We start from the raw sequence: 15085 nt of genomic DNA, 5'->3' as shown, positions 1-15085 counted from the left end.
ATGGTCAGAAAGGAAGAGATGCACTGTGGGAGGAGGAGGTGGAAGGAGGGAGTACTGTGAGGGGACACAAGAAGTGAGAGAGTGGTCCTGAGTGGACACGTCCTGGTGCTCCCTGCGAGCAGCCATGAGAACGTGTCTGGTGGGAAGTCAACGCCACCTCGAAGATCCCCTTGCATGTTGAATGAGGAAGTGGAAGAGCCAGTGTTGGCACTGTCCACAGTCGGCAATCCCTCAGATAGGTACATGTACAGACACAAGCACACTCACACATGCATACACACTTACACATGCATGCATACTCACACACATGTGCACATTCTCACACCCGTGCATTCTCATACGTGTGCACTCAGTCATACACACTCACGCGCTCTCGCACACTCGCAAAAACATGCGTGCACTCACATACACTCACAAACATACATGCGCACTCACACACATGCACACTTACTCCATACATTCACATGTGCACATACACACATGCACAAGCATGGTCACTCACATTCACTTACACACACGCTCTCACACAAGCATGCACTCACACACACACTCATGCATGGTCACATGCTCGCTTGCAAGCACTCACACACATGCACTCACACATGCACACTCACATGCATGTACTCACACACATGCACACTCACACACATGCACACTCACATGCATGTACACTCACACACGCTTGTCTACTCACCGCGTGCACGCTGACTTACACACACACTCTCACACACACTCATGCATGTCCACACGTACGCCTGCAGGCACACTCACACATGCACTCGCACACCAACACACTCAATCTTATCCCACCTGGACCGCTCAGCACCACCCTCCCACTGGGCAGCGCCCCCAGAGGGCCCAGCTTTCTGTGTGCTGAGTTGTTGATGGCACTTCAATCTTTCTTTGTGGTCAAACCATTCTCTCCCCACACCTCCTCCTCACCCCCCTCCTCTCTCCCTCCCACTACCCTTTCCTTTATTCTGCTCTGCCCCCTACCATCTTCCCGCCCTAAACCCTTCTCTCCCCTCCATGATGTCCCCTACCCACAACCCCTCCCCTCACCTGTCCCCTTCCCTCCATTCTCTCTCACCAACCACGCCTCCATCCCCGACTCCACTCCCAACGCTGCCCCTCCCTCCCTTCCTTCCCGCCAAACAACCCACCCCTCCCATAACTGCCCCTTCTCCCTTGCTCGTCACTTCCTCCCACCGCTCCCCTCCTTCCACTAACGACCCCCCTCCAACCCGTCTTCAAGCCAATTATGGATCCAATTAGTGCAGGGAAGATTTACGAGGATGTTGCCACAACTCGAGGGCCTGAGCTGTGGAGAGTGGTTGAGCAGGCTCGGATGTCATTCCTTGGAGCACAGGAGGAGGATGAGAGGTGATCTTTTATAAGACCATTAGATAGGGTAAATACACAATATCTTTTATCCACAATGGGGGAGTCAAGGACCAAGAGGACATAGGTTTAATGTGACAGGGGAAAGATTTAATAGGAACCTGAGGGGCAACATTTTCCATACAGAGGGTAATGGCTGTATGGAATGAGTGGCCACAAAGATGTTGAGGCAGATATTGTCACGCCATCAACAATTGGACCGGTACATGGATAGGACAGGTTTGGAGGGATATGGGCCAAACGCGGTCAGATGGGACTAGTGTAGATGGGACACGTTGGTCGGTCTGAGCAAGTTTTTCCTCTCTGTGAGACACCATGCATTTCGTTGTCTCTGTACTGTACACTGACAATGACAATTATAAATTGAATTGAATCTGAATCTGACCATGACTCCAGGACACACTGGCTGGATACCATGAGATCTAACCTTCCCGACCAGCCTACTATATGGGATGTTGTCAACGGTCCACTAGAGTCCATCTCCGTCTTGCCCACATCGACCCAAACTCTATCTCCTTCAGCGCTCCTCCTCACCCTCTGTTCATCCCATCCTCTCCCTCTCTTCTCTTGTGCCTCTCTCCCTCCATCTCTCCGCCTCCATCTCTCTTCGCCCCTCTTTCCCTCCCCTCCTACTCACACCTCAACCTCTCACCTGCCCCTTCCCCATCTACCACACCCTCTGCTCTCCATCTCCCTCTCTGCCTTGACCCTATCCCCCCCAAACCCCTCTCTTCCCACATACTGCCACCACACTACCCTTCATTCCTCCCTTCCCTCCTCCTTTACCATCCCAACCTTCTTCCCCGCTCCCTCCATTCTTTCCCTCTCTCCTCCTTCCTCTTCGCTTTTCCTCCCCCTCTCTTCACCCCCTTTCCCTTCCTCCTATCCACCCATCTCTCCCTCACTTTCACCACTCTCTCCCCCTTCCCCTACCCCCCCTAATCAGCTCACCTCTGCCTCCTATTCCCCTCTCCTCCTCCCCCCTCCCCCTTCTCCCTCCCCTCCCCTCTCTTCCCCCTCCTCTTCTCACATCTCCTCCCATCTCCTCCAATCCCTCTCCTCTCCTCACAACCCTCCCCTCCCCTCACCTCTCCTCTCCTATCCTCCCCTCTCCTCTCTTCCCCTCCTCTCTCTCCCTCCTCTCCTCTTTCTCTTCACCCCTCTCTTCTCTCCTCTCCTCTCCTCCCTCCTCTCCTCTCTTCCCCCCTCTCTTTCTCCCCTCCTCCTCTCTTCCCCTCTCTTCCCCTCCTCTCTTCCTCTTCCCTCCTCTCTTCCCTTCCTCCTCTCTTCCTTCTCCCTCTTCCCTTCCCCTCTCCCCACCTCTCTCTCCCTCTTTCCCTCCCCTCTCTCTCCTCCTATCTCTCTCTCTTCCTCTCCTCCCCTCCTCTCCTCTCTTTCCCCTCTCTTCATTCCCCTCTCTCTCTTCTCCCCCCTCTCCCTCTCTTCCTTCTCTCTCTCTCCCCTCTCTTCCTTCTCCCTCTCTCTCCCCCCCTCTTCCCCCTCTCTTCCCCCCCCTCCTCCTCTTCCCTCTCCTCTCCCCTCTCTCTCCTCCCTCCTCTCTTCTCTTCCCTCCTCTCTCCCCCCCTCCCCTTCCCCTTCCCCTCTCTCCCCCCCTCCTCTATTCCTCCTCTCCTCCCCTCCTCCTCTTCCCCCTTCCCCCTCCTCTCCCCTCTCTCTCCTCCCCTCTCTCTCTCTCTCCCCTCCCTCTCTCTCCTCTCTCTCCTCTCCCCCTCCTCTCCTCTCTTCCCCCTCTCCTCCCTCCTCTCCCCTCTCCTCCCTCCTCCTTCCCTCCCCTCTCTCTCCTATCTCTCTCTTCTTCCCTCTCTCGCTCTCTCTCTCTTTCCTCTCACCTCCTTCCCTCTCTCCCTCCCTCCCCCCCGGGGTGTGGGGTGGGTTTCACGGCCGCTCCGCTGCAGCCAATGCCCGTGTGTGGGTGTGAGTGCCAGTGCCAATGCCGGCCCCGTCCTCTCTTCTTCTCCTCCCCTCCCCGTCCCCCTGAGCCACGGGGCCTTCATTCAATCCGCAAGCATGTGAAGGTTATTAATTCACCCTTCTCCTCACCACCAATTAGGGCAACAGTGTGTCGGGAGCGGCGTGTGGAGCGGACCCTGTCTTGGTGCCGGCAGCGGGCGGCAGATAGCGGCAGATAGAGGATCACCGCACAGGTTAGAAACATAGACAATAACTGCGGGAGGAGACCACTCGGCCCTTCGACCCTCCATTCTTTCCCTCTCTCCCCCACCCTGCTCTTCTCTTTCTCTCCCAATCTCTTCACCCCACGTTTTCTTCCTCCCATCCAAGTCTCTCCTCCCTTTCACCCATCTCTCCCTCACTTTCACCACTCTCCCCCTTCACTATCCCCTCACCTCTGCCTCCCTCCCTCCCTCCTTCTTCCCCTCTCTTTTCCCCTCCCCTCCCCTCTTCACCCCTCCTCCCCCCCCATCTTCTTCTCCTGCCTCCCCTTCTCTCTTTCGCCTCCCTCTTCACCCCTCTCTTCTCATCTCACCTCCTCCCCTCCCCTCACCTTCTCCTCCTTCCCCCCCCCCCCCCTTCTTCTCCCCTCCCCCTCTTTTCTCCTCCCCTCTCTCTTCTCCCCTTCCCCCTTTTCCCTTCCCCTCAACTCTTCTCATCTTCTCCCTTCTCCCCTCCCCTTCCCTCATCTCCTCTCCCCTCTTCTCCCTTCCTCCCCCTCTTCTCCCCTCCTTCCCATTCATTGTGATCATGGCTGATCATCCACAATCAGTAACCCGTGCCTGCCTGCTCCCCATACCCTTTGATTCTGCTCGCCCCCAGAGCTCTATGTAACTCTTTTAAATTCATCCAATGAATTGGCCTCCACTGCCCTCTGTGGCAGAAAATTCCTCAAATTCACAACTCTCTGGGTGAAAAAGTTTGTTCTCATCTCAGTTTTAAATGGCCTCCCCCTTATTCTTAGACTGTGGCCCCTGGTTCTGGACACCCCCAACATTGGAAAAAATGTTCCTGCATCTTGCTTGTCCAGTTCTTTTAAAATTCTATATGTTTCTATAAGATCCCCTCGCATCCTTCTAAATTCCAGTGAATACAAGCCCTGTCTTTCCAATCTTTCCTCATATGACAGTCCCGCCATCCTGGGGATTAACCTCGTGAACCTACGCTGCACTGCCTCAATAGCAAGGATGTCCTTCCTCAAATTAGGAGACCAAAACTGCACACAATACTCCAGATGTGGTCTCACCAGGGCCTTATACAACTGCAGAAGGACCTCTTTACTCCTATACTCAAATCCTATCATTATGAAGGCCAACGTGCTATTAGCTTTCTTCACTACCTGCTGCACCTGCATGCTTACTTTCAGTGACTGGTGTACAAGGACACCCAGGTCTTGGTGCACTTCCCTTTTTCCTAATCTGACACCATTGGGATAATAATCTTCCTCCTTGTTCTTGCCGCCAAAGTGGATAACCTCACATTTATCTAAATTATACTGCATCTGCCATGCATCTGCCCACTCACTCAATCTGTCCAAGTCACCCTGCAACCTCCTAGCATCCTCTTTGCAGTTCGTACTGCCACCCAGCTTTGTGTCATCTGCAAATGTGCTCGTGTTACTTTTAATCCCATCATCTAAATCATTAATGCCTGCCATTCTGACAGGGACCCGTTTATTCCTACTCTTTGTTTCCTGACTGCAACCAATTCTCTATCCACGTCAATACCCTACCCCCAATAGCATGTGCTATAATTTTGCCAAATAATCTCCTGTGTGGGACCTTATCAAAGGCTTTGTGAAAGTCCAGGTACACTACATCCACTGGCTCTCCTTGACCCATTGTAGTTGTCGCATACTCAAAAAATTCCAAAAGATTAGTCAAGCAGGATTTCCAATTCATAAATCCATGCTGACTTGGACCAATCCCTTTACTGCTATCTAAATGCACCTTATTACTTCTTTTATAATTGACTCCAGCATCTTCCCTGCCACCGATGTCAGGCTAACTGGTCTATAATTCCCCATTTTCTCTATCGTTCCTTTCTTCAAAAGTGGGATAACATTAACTACCCTCCAATCCACATGAACTGATCCAGAATCTATAGAACATTGGAAAATGATCGCCAATGTGTCCACGATTTCTAGAGCCACCTCCTTGAGTACCCTGGGATGCAGACCATCAGGCCCTGAGGATTTATCATCCTTCAGTCCCATCAGTCGACCGAATACTATTTATCGCCTAATGCAAATTTCTTTTAGTTCCTCTGTCTCCCAAGATCTTCTGTCCTCTAGTACATCTGGGAGATTGTTTGTGTCTTTCTTAGTGAAGACAGAACCAAAGTACCTGGTCATCTCTTCTACCATTTCCTTGTTCCCCATAATAATATCACCGGTTTCTGCCCTCAAGGGACCCACATTTGTCTTCACTATTATTTTTCTCTTAACATACCTAAAGAAGCTTTTACTATCCTTCTTTATATTCTTAACCAGTTTACCCTCTTACCTCATCTTTTCAGCCTTTAATGCCCTTTTTGTTACCTTCTGAAAGTTTCCCAATCCTCTGACATCCTACTACTCTTTGCTGTGTTATACACCTTTTCTTTTAGTTTTATTCCATCCCTAACTTCCCCTGTCAGCCTCGGTTGCCTCCTACTCCCCTTAGAATCTTTCTTCCTCTTTGAAATGAAATGATCCTGTGTCTTCCGGATTATGCCCAGAAATTCCTGCCATTGCTGTTCCACCGTCATTCCTGCAAGGATCCTTTTCCAGTCGACCTTGGCCAGCTCCCCTCTCATGCCTTCATTGTCCCCTTTGTTCAACTGCAACACAGGCACTTCTGATTTAACCTTCTCCCTCTCAAATTGCAGATTAAAATTGATCATATTATGGTCACTACCTCCTAGCGGTTCCTTTACCTTGAGTTCTCTTATTAAATCTGGTTCATTAGACAACACTAAATCCAGAATTGCCTTCTCTCTGGTAGGCTCCAGTTCAAGCTGCTCTAAGAATCCATCTCGGAGGCATTCTACAAACTCTCTTTCTTGGGGTCCTGAACCAACCTGATTTTCCCAGTCTACCTACATATTGAAATCCCCCATCACCACAGTGCCATTACCTTTGTTACATGCCAGTTTTAACTCCTGCTGCAACTTGCACCCTATATCCAGGCTACTGTTTGGGGGTCTGTAGATAACTCCCATTAGTGTCTTCTTGCCTTTACAATTCCTCAATTGTATCCACAGCGACTCTTCATCGTCAGTCCCTATGTCACCCCTCTCAAGGGACTGAACTTCATCCCTCATCAACAGGGTTACCCCACCTCCTCTGCCCACCTGCCTGTCCTTTCTACAGGACGTATAACGCTGAATATTCAGTTCCCACGACCGATCCTCCTGCAGCCACGTCTCTGTAATCCCCACAATGTCATATCTACCAACCTCTAACTGAGCCTCACTCAAGCTCATCCACTTTACTACTTCTACTTTGTGCAATAATGCTTTGAATCCGTTACTCACCTCGCCTTTCAAATCAATTCCTATTTCACTTGGCCTTTCTCTCCTATCCCTTCGTGAGCTTTCTGCCTCATTAATTCTGGTATCTTTCTTAATTTTTCCTATACCCTCTTTCCCTTTAACTCCATCCTTGTATTTCCAATTTGTCTCCTCCCCCCCCCCCCCCCCCCCATTATTTAGTTTAAACCCACCCGTGTAGCAGTGGCAAACTGTTAGAGGCGACAGAGGGACTGAGATACTGAGGGGGCAAAGGGTGGGTGCTGGGGGCAAAGTGACACCCAGCACCCGTCCCAAAGTGAGCAGAGGGGGCAGAGACTGGGGCGAGGAGCCTGGCTCTATGTCTGACCCCTCTGGGAGAGAGAGAGAGAGAGAGAGATGGGACAGTGACGAGGGGGCTTCACTCTGTGTCTACCCCTGCCCTGGGAATATGTGATGGACCTTCACCCGCTGTCAGCAGCGGCCTCTGCAGCCCGTCCGCGTTTTTATTATTTTCTGTCTATGTTTCTATGTAGTTTTTGTTATTTTTTGTTGGGGTGTGTGTGTGGGGGGGTGGGGTGGGGTGGGAGGGAGGGGGTAACTTTTAAATCTCTCCCTGCACGGGAGACCCGACCTTTTCTTTGTCGGGTCTCCGTTGTCGTTGGGGCTGCAACGAGGAGCGGCCTCCAACAGGAGAAGACCGGGGACTCTGGTGCCGACGACTCACCGTCACCGTCGCGGGGCTGGCCGAGTTCGGAGCAGGTGGAGCGGTGGAGGAGCGCTGCTGCTGCTGCGGCCCGACCTCTGGAAATTCGGAGGCTGCAACTGCGGGTCTGGCGGACGGCGGCACCGGGAGCCCGCGGGTCCCTGGAGGGAGACCGTTTTTCAGGGCTCTCGCAACGGTGACTTCTCACGCCCGAGTTGCGGGGTTGAAGAGCTCCTGGAGCGGGGCCTCACAGCACCGCCCCGCGCGGCTTGGAATGGCCGCGGGACTCTGCGAGCGCCCGCCGGGGGCTCTAACATCAAGAACCCGGTGTGCGACCTTGCACCACCCGGCGTGGCTTTAATGGCCGCGGGACAATCGCCATCGCCAGCCGGGGGCTTTGACTTTGACTCTGACATCGGGGGGGAGAGTGCAGTGGAGAGGTAAGTTTTTTTGGCCTTCCATCATAGCGATGTGATGGATGTTTATGTAAATTATGTTGTGTCTTGGGTCTATTTGTTTGTAATGTATGGCTGCAGAAACGGCATTTCGTTTGGACCTCAAGGGGTCCAAATGACAATTAAATTGAATCTTGAATCTTGTCTACCCCCGGAAGTGTGTGATGGAACTAAATCCTACGTCTACCCCTGTCCCGGGAGTGTGAGGGCGCTTCACTCCGTGCCTATTCCTGAGATACAGATGGGTCTGTACCTTGTCTATCCCTGCGAGTGTACCCTGTGTCTACAGTTGCCTTGGGAGTGTGTGATGGGTCTGTACCCTGTGTCTATCCCTGCCCTCGGACTGTGTGACGGGTCTTTACCTTGTGCCACGGTGGGGGTGTACCTTTAACTTGCTCTGGTATAACCTTTACTACTGCATCGGGTTTTTTTTAAGTCAGTTGAGAACTCTATTTGTAAATATAAAGATGGGCTGGTTCTACCAGAAAGTTTCAGTTTCTGTTTGTATGGGAAGGTAGACACAAAATACTGGAGTAACTCAGTGGGTCAGGCAGCATCTCTGGAGAGAAGGAACGGGTGACGTCTGAAGAAGGGTTTCGGCCCGAAACGTCGCCTATCTCCTTCGCTCCATAGATGCTGCTGCACCCGCTGAGTTTCTCCAGCATTTTTGTGTAACGAATGGGTGACGTTTTGGGTCGAGATCCTTTTCACCCCGAAACGTCACCCATTCCTTCACTCCAGAGATGCTGTCTGACCTGCTGAGTTACTCCTGCATTTTGTGTTTGTCATCAGTTTGTGTTTAGTGTGGGACAGTGGGAATGCTGTTGAGTGTCTGGTGTCCTCCGACAATTCGTACTCCAATACTTTCTCTCTGTTCACACATTTGTTCACTAGATTGTGCCACTGAACGATTTACGCCGACTCTGAGTGAAATAATCCTCTCGCCCCAGTCCCCAACCTCCCTTGGTTGACCTACTGATTACCCTTCTTGAAACTCCAGCACATACACTTTTGATTCAGCTTTCTCCTCCCTCACCCAGTTGCCGAGGGGAAAGTCTCAGTAAGTTTTCAAGGGAAAGGACACGGTGATGTTATGGATAATAATAGAAAGTAGGTGCAGGAGTAGGCCATTTGGCCCTTCGAGCCAGCGCTGCCTGCCATTCAATATGATCATGGCTGATCATCCAGAATCAGTACCCAGTTCCTGCTTTTTCCCCATATCCCTTGATTCCGTTAGCCCTAACACCTAAATCTAACTCTCTCTTGAAAACATCCAGTGACTGGGCCTCCACTACCTTCTGTGGCAGAGAATTCGACAGATTCAAAGCTCTCTGGGTGAAAAGGTTTTTCCTCATCTCAGTCCTAAATGGCCCACCCCTTATTTTTAAACTGTGACCCCCTGGTTCTGGACTCCCCCAACATCGAGAACATGATCTGAGTCTTTGAAGGGGCAGAATGTGCACATATTAAAGTAAGAAAGAACTGCAGATGGTGGTTTATACCAAAGATAGACACATAATGCTGGAGCAACTCAGCGGGCCAGGCAGCATCTGTGGTGGTGAAGGATAGGTGATGTTTCGTGGTCGGTACCTTTCGTCACTTATCCATTATCGCCCGAGATGCTGCCTGACCCGTTGAGTTACTCCAACACTTTGTGTGTTTCTCGTACATATATTTGCTCGACCCGAAACTTCACCCATTCCTTCTCTCCAGCCTTCCCGCTGAGTTACTCCAGCCTTTTGTGTCTGTCTTCGGCATAATATATTGGAGTTTGTCGTGGGTCAGGTTAGAGGAAAGTGGTGCAAAGAAGAAACAAATCAAATGTCAATTCGCCAATGTAGGTTAATTAATGGCACAAATGGGAGTCAATTGAAACGTAATTACACAGGCCTGGTTTTGGATTCTCCTCCTCTCCCTTCACCTACATTCCTTCATCTAGCTTCATAATGCGTAACCTTTTGTCTCAGACCTTGTTTCATCTCTGTTCCAACCATTTGCCTATCAACTCCCCCCCCCCCCCCCCCCCCCCCCCCCCCCCCCCCCCTCACCTGTATGCACCTATTACCTGCCATGCTTTGTCCTGCACTTCCATTCTTCTAACTTTCTTATGCTGTTTACAATCAAATGGAAAGACAAGTTTGCAGAGACTAAAGGTGGCATATAACGATGCCATGAGAACACTGCTAAGGAAACCTAGATGGTGTAGTGGCAGTAATATGTTTGTGGCTGCAGGAGTCAGTACTTTAGAAGCTATCCTAAGAAATCACATGTATAAATTCATTTGCAGGCTAAATGACTCTAAAAATGTGATTATTGTGGCCTTGTCAAACATAAGGGTTAGCACTACACGCTACGAATCCCAGCTGTGGAGACACTGGTATCGTTGTCTAGTTGTAGGACGTTGATCAGTCTTTTAATCTGGATTTTTAACTTGAGTATTGTGTTTTTTTAAATATAATTTATGATGCTTTTATAAGTGATCTACTAAGATTTTATATGTGCTTTATGATATTTTTTTAATATGCAATGCATTTTTGTGTAATGTTGCACCTTGTCTGGACCTCGAGTCCGTAATAATAATGTTTATTATGTTTATAATCTGTCTGAAGACGGGTCCTGAACCGAAACGTCACCTATCCATGTTCTCCAGCGACGAGTCCATCATGACCTGCTGAGTCACTCCAGCACTTTGTGTCCTTTGTCTTTAGTTATTGAAATTAGTATTGGTTCAGTACGGTCACCTGTAACGAGAAGCAGTGAAAAACGTTGTTTTGTGTGTTGTTCCAGGCTAATTCTAGCATTCGCGAGTACATCAGATAAGGTGAAAAGAGAAAATAAAGATCGTGTTATACTGTTACAGCTACAGAGAGAGAAGTAGGGGTTGGGTAGAGAGTGAAGATGGTTACACAAAATTACAGCAGGATCTTAATCAGGTGGGCGAGCGGGCTGAGGAATGATACGTGCGACGTGTTGCATTTTGGGAAATCAAAGATGTACCACAGGCCGCTCCGCTGTGCCTTGGCCCATTTTTATATGCAGCTCTGCCTCTTGCTCGGACAAGCAGATGCCTGCCTCAATCTAAAGTCCAGCCTCCTCAATCAGTAACACTGGACTAGCAGAAACACTCTTTTACTACCTCCTGCCGATTTGTTTTTTAAAAGTTGATTTCTGGTTTCAGCGAGATGGCTGCTCTCCCACTGTCTTCAAGTTTTGAAGGTAGAAGAATAACTCTCACAGGTCTTCACAGCAGAAGGCACCTGCAACGTGCCTGAAATTGAAGAGAGTCAGGGAGCAGAAGTTAGAGGAGTGGCTGTGACCAAGGAGGATGTGCTTGGGGAGCTGACAGGTCTGAACATGGATCTAGACCAGATGGGCTCCACCCCAGGGTTCTGAAAGAGGTAGCTTTAGAAATGATGGAGGCATTAAGGGCCTTTCCAACTGTACGAGGTAATTCAAGAGATCTCCCGAGTTTCCCCTGATTCGAACCTGGCGAATACAGTAATAGCCGATCGTGGGTACTCGGGGCACTCGTGGACATTTTTCAACATGTTGAAAAATCTTTACGAGTCTTCACGAGCTTACCGCGTTTCCCGAGTACCTGCCGTTAGCGTTTGGAGTCGCTAAGAGGTGTCCCGAGCTCCGACCCACCCACTACGTACATTCTACGTGCTTATCACGAGTTTGATTTTGATTTTATACTCGGGAGAGCTCTTGAATTACTTCGTACAGTGGGACAGGCCCTTTAGTATTGTTCTTTCAAGAATGACTGGAGTCAGGAATGGTTGTAGACGATTGGAAAATTGCATATGTTTACTCCACAGTCCAAGAATAGAGTGAAGCAAAAGAGGGGGCACTATAAGCCGGGTTAGCTTGACTTCAGTGGTTGGTAACATTTTAGAGCCCATTATAAAGGATGTGGTTTCCGAGTACTTGGAAACGCATGATAAAATAGACCGAAGGCTGCATGGTTTGTGCAGGTGAGATCTTGCCTGATGAACCTGGTGGAATTCTTTCAGGAAGGATAGTCACTGGATGGTGTTTACCTTGATTTCCAGAAAGCCTTCGATAAGGTGTCACAGCTGAAGCTGCTAAAGATGATCAGCGCCCATGGATAGCAGGTTGGCTGGATGGCAGAAAGCAACGAGTGGTAATGAAGGGGGATTTTGCTGGTGTTTCGCAGGGGTTGGTGCTGAGGCCTCTGCTCATCATATTTGTACGTCAGTGATTTGGACGAGGGAGTTGAAGGCTCTATGGCCAAGTTTGCGGATGATATGAAGATAGGTGGAGGGGAAGGTCGCAGAGACTCTGCAGAAGGACTTGGACAGATTGGGAGAGTGGGCAAAGAAGTGGCAGATGGAGTACAGCGTAGCAAAGTGTGGAGTCGTGCATTTTGCTTGTAGGAATAAAGGGGTAGACCATTTTCTAAACGGAGAGAGGATTCAGAAATCGGAGATGCAAAGGGATTTGCGAGTGACATTAGACAATAGACAATAGGTGCAGGAGGAGGCCATTTGGCCCTTCGAGCCAGCACCGCCATTCAATGTGATCATGGCTGATCATCCCCAATCAGTACCCCGTTCCTGCCTTCTCCCCTGACTCCGCTATTTTTAAGAGCCCTATCTAGCTCTCTCTTGAGAGCATCCAGAGAACCTGCCTCCACCGCCATCTGAGGCAGAGATTTTCACAGACTCACCACTCTCTGTGAGAAAAAGTGTTTCTTCATCTCCATTCTAAATAGCTTACTCCTTATTCTTAAACTGTGGCCCCCTGGTTCTGGGCTCCCCCAACATCGGGAACATGTTTCCTGCCTCTAATGTGTCCAAGCCCTTAACAATCTTATATGTTTCAATGAGAATCCCTCTCATACTTCTAAACTCCAGAGTGTACAAGCCCAGCTGCTCCATTCTCTCAGCATATGACAGTCCCACCATCCCGGGAATTAACCTTGTGAACCTACGCTGCACTCCTTCAATAGCAAGAATGTCCTTCCTCAAATTAGGGGACCAAAACTGCACACAATACTCCAGGTGTGGGCTCACTAGGACTCTTTACAACCGCAGAAGGACCTCTTTGCTCCTATATTCGCTTCCTCTTGTTATAAAGGCCAACATGCCATTCGCTTTCTTCGCTGCCTGCTGTACCTGCATGCTTACTTTCATAGACTGATGTACAAGGACCCCCAGATCCCGTTGTACTTCCCCTTTTCCCAAGGGAGTGCTGGCGCAGCATTCCCAAAAAGTTAATTTGCAAGTTGAATTGGTAGAAAAGAAAGCAAATGAAATGTTAGCATTCATTTCGAAAGGACCATAATATTTTTTAAAAAAGGGAAGTAATACTGAGGCTATATAAGGCACTGGTCAGACCGCATTTGGAGTACTGTGAGCAATTTAGGGTCCCATATCTGATGAAGGATGTGTTGGCGTTAGTGAGGGTCCAGGGGAGGTTTATGAGAATGATTCCGGGGATGATTGTCTCAACGGATGATGAGCATTTGTTGACTCGCTGGAGTTTAAAAGGATGAGGGGGGGGGAGGGGATCTCATTGTAATTTACTGAATAGTAAAATGCCTGGGTAGAGTGGATGTGGAGAGGATGTTTCCATTGCTGGGAAAGACTAGGACCAAAGGGCATAGCCTCAGAATAAAAGGATCTACCTTTAATAGGAGAAGAGGAGGAATTTCTTTAGTCGGAGGGTTGTGAATCCGTGGAATTCATCGCTACAGACGGCTGTGGAGGCCAATTCGTTGGGTATTTTTAAGGCGGTGATTGACAAATTCTCGATTAGTACAGGTGTCTGGGGTGATGGGGACAAGGCAGGAGAATGGGGTTGTGAGGGAAAGATGGATCAACCATTATTGGATAATGGAGTAGACTCAATGGACCAAATGGCCAAATTCTGCTCCTATGACTCATAAACATTATGTCCCCAACAACTCTTACCATCATCTACAGATGCACCATAGAAAGCATTTTTTGGGGATGCTTGGTTTGGGAACAGTTCCATCCAAGACAGCCACACACTCATCTCCCCACTACCTTCAGGTAGAAGGTACAGGAGCCTGAAGACTGCAACGTTTAGGTTCAGGAATAGCTACTTCCCCACAGCCATTAGGCTATTAAACCTGGCTCGGACAAAACTCTGATTATTAATAACCACTTTCTGTTATTTGCACTTTACCTGTTTATTTATTCATGTGTGTATATATTTATATCATGGTATATGGACACATGTATCTGTTTTGTAGTAAATGCCTACTATTCCCTGTAGCCTGTATCTGTACACTGTCACCAAGTTCAAGTTCAAGTGAGTTTATTGTCATGTGTCCCTGTATAGGACAATGAAATTCTTACTTTGCTTAAGCACACAGAAAAAATAGTAGGCATTTACTACAAAACAGATAAATGTGTCCATATACCATGATATAAATATATACACACATGAATAAATAAACTGGTAAAGTGCAAATAACAGAAAGTGGTTATTAATAATCAGAGTTTTGTCCGAGCCAGGTTTAATAGCCTGATGGCTGTGGGGAAGTTGCTATTCCTGAACCTGGTTGTTGCAGTCTTCAGGCTCCTGTACCTTCTACCTGAAGGTAGCAGGGAGATGAGTGTGTGGCCAGGATGGTGTGGGTCTTTGATGATACTGCCAGCCTTTTTGAGGCAGTGACTGCGATAAATCCCCTCGATGGAAGGAAGGTTGTTTAGTTTAGTTTAGTTTAGTTTAATGCCATGTGTACCGAGATATAATGAAAAACTTGTTGTTGCTTTCTAACCAGTTAACGAAAAGACTATACATGATTACAATCGAGCTGTCTACAATATACAGATACATGATAAATGGAATAACGTTCAGTGCAAGATAAAGTCCAGTAAGGTTTGATTAAAAATAATCCGAGGGTCTTCCATGAGGTGGATAGAAGTTCAGGATCACTCTCATGTTGGTGATAGGATGGTTCCGTTGCCAGATAACAAACTGTCCCTGAATGCAGAGGAATGCAGCTTCCCACTTTTGTACCACTTCCCTGATGGGAGAGGGGAGAAGAGGGAGTGGCCAGGGTGAG

General features: G+C 48.9%; 1 protein-coding gene across 1 annotated transcript in view; it reads left to right on the top strand.

Moving 5' to 3' along the window:
- Positions 1 to 3373: 3373 nt before the first annotated feature.
- Positions 3374 to 15085, top strand: part of LOC129697687 (equilibrative nucleoside transporter 1-like) — a 79796-nt gene continuing 68084 nt past the window's right edge. The window contains 1 exon segment of the mRNA XM_055636396.1: positions 3374 to 3566. The gene's annotated coding sequence lies outside the window, so the exon portion shown is untranslated.

This window comes from Leucoraja erinacea, chromosome 5 (genome assembly GCF_028641065.1).
Source record: "Leucoraja erinacea ecotype New England chromosome 5, Leri_hhj_1, whole genome shotgun sequence".
NCBI lineage: Eukaryota > Metazoa > Chordata > Chondrichthyes > Rajiformes > Rajidae > Leucoraja > Leucoraja erinaceus.
This window is presented reverse-complemented; position numbering and strand designations above follow the sequence as displayed.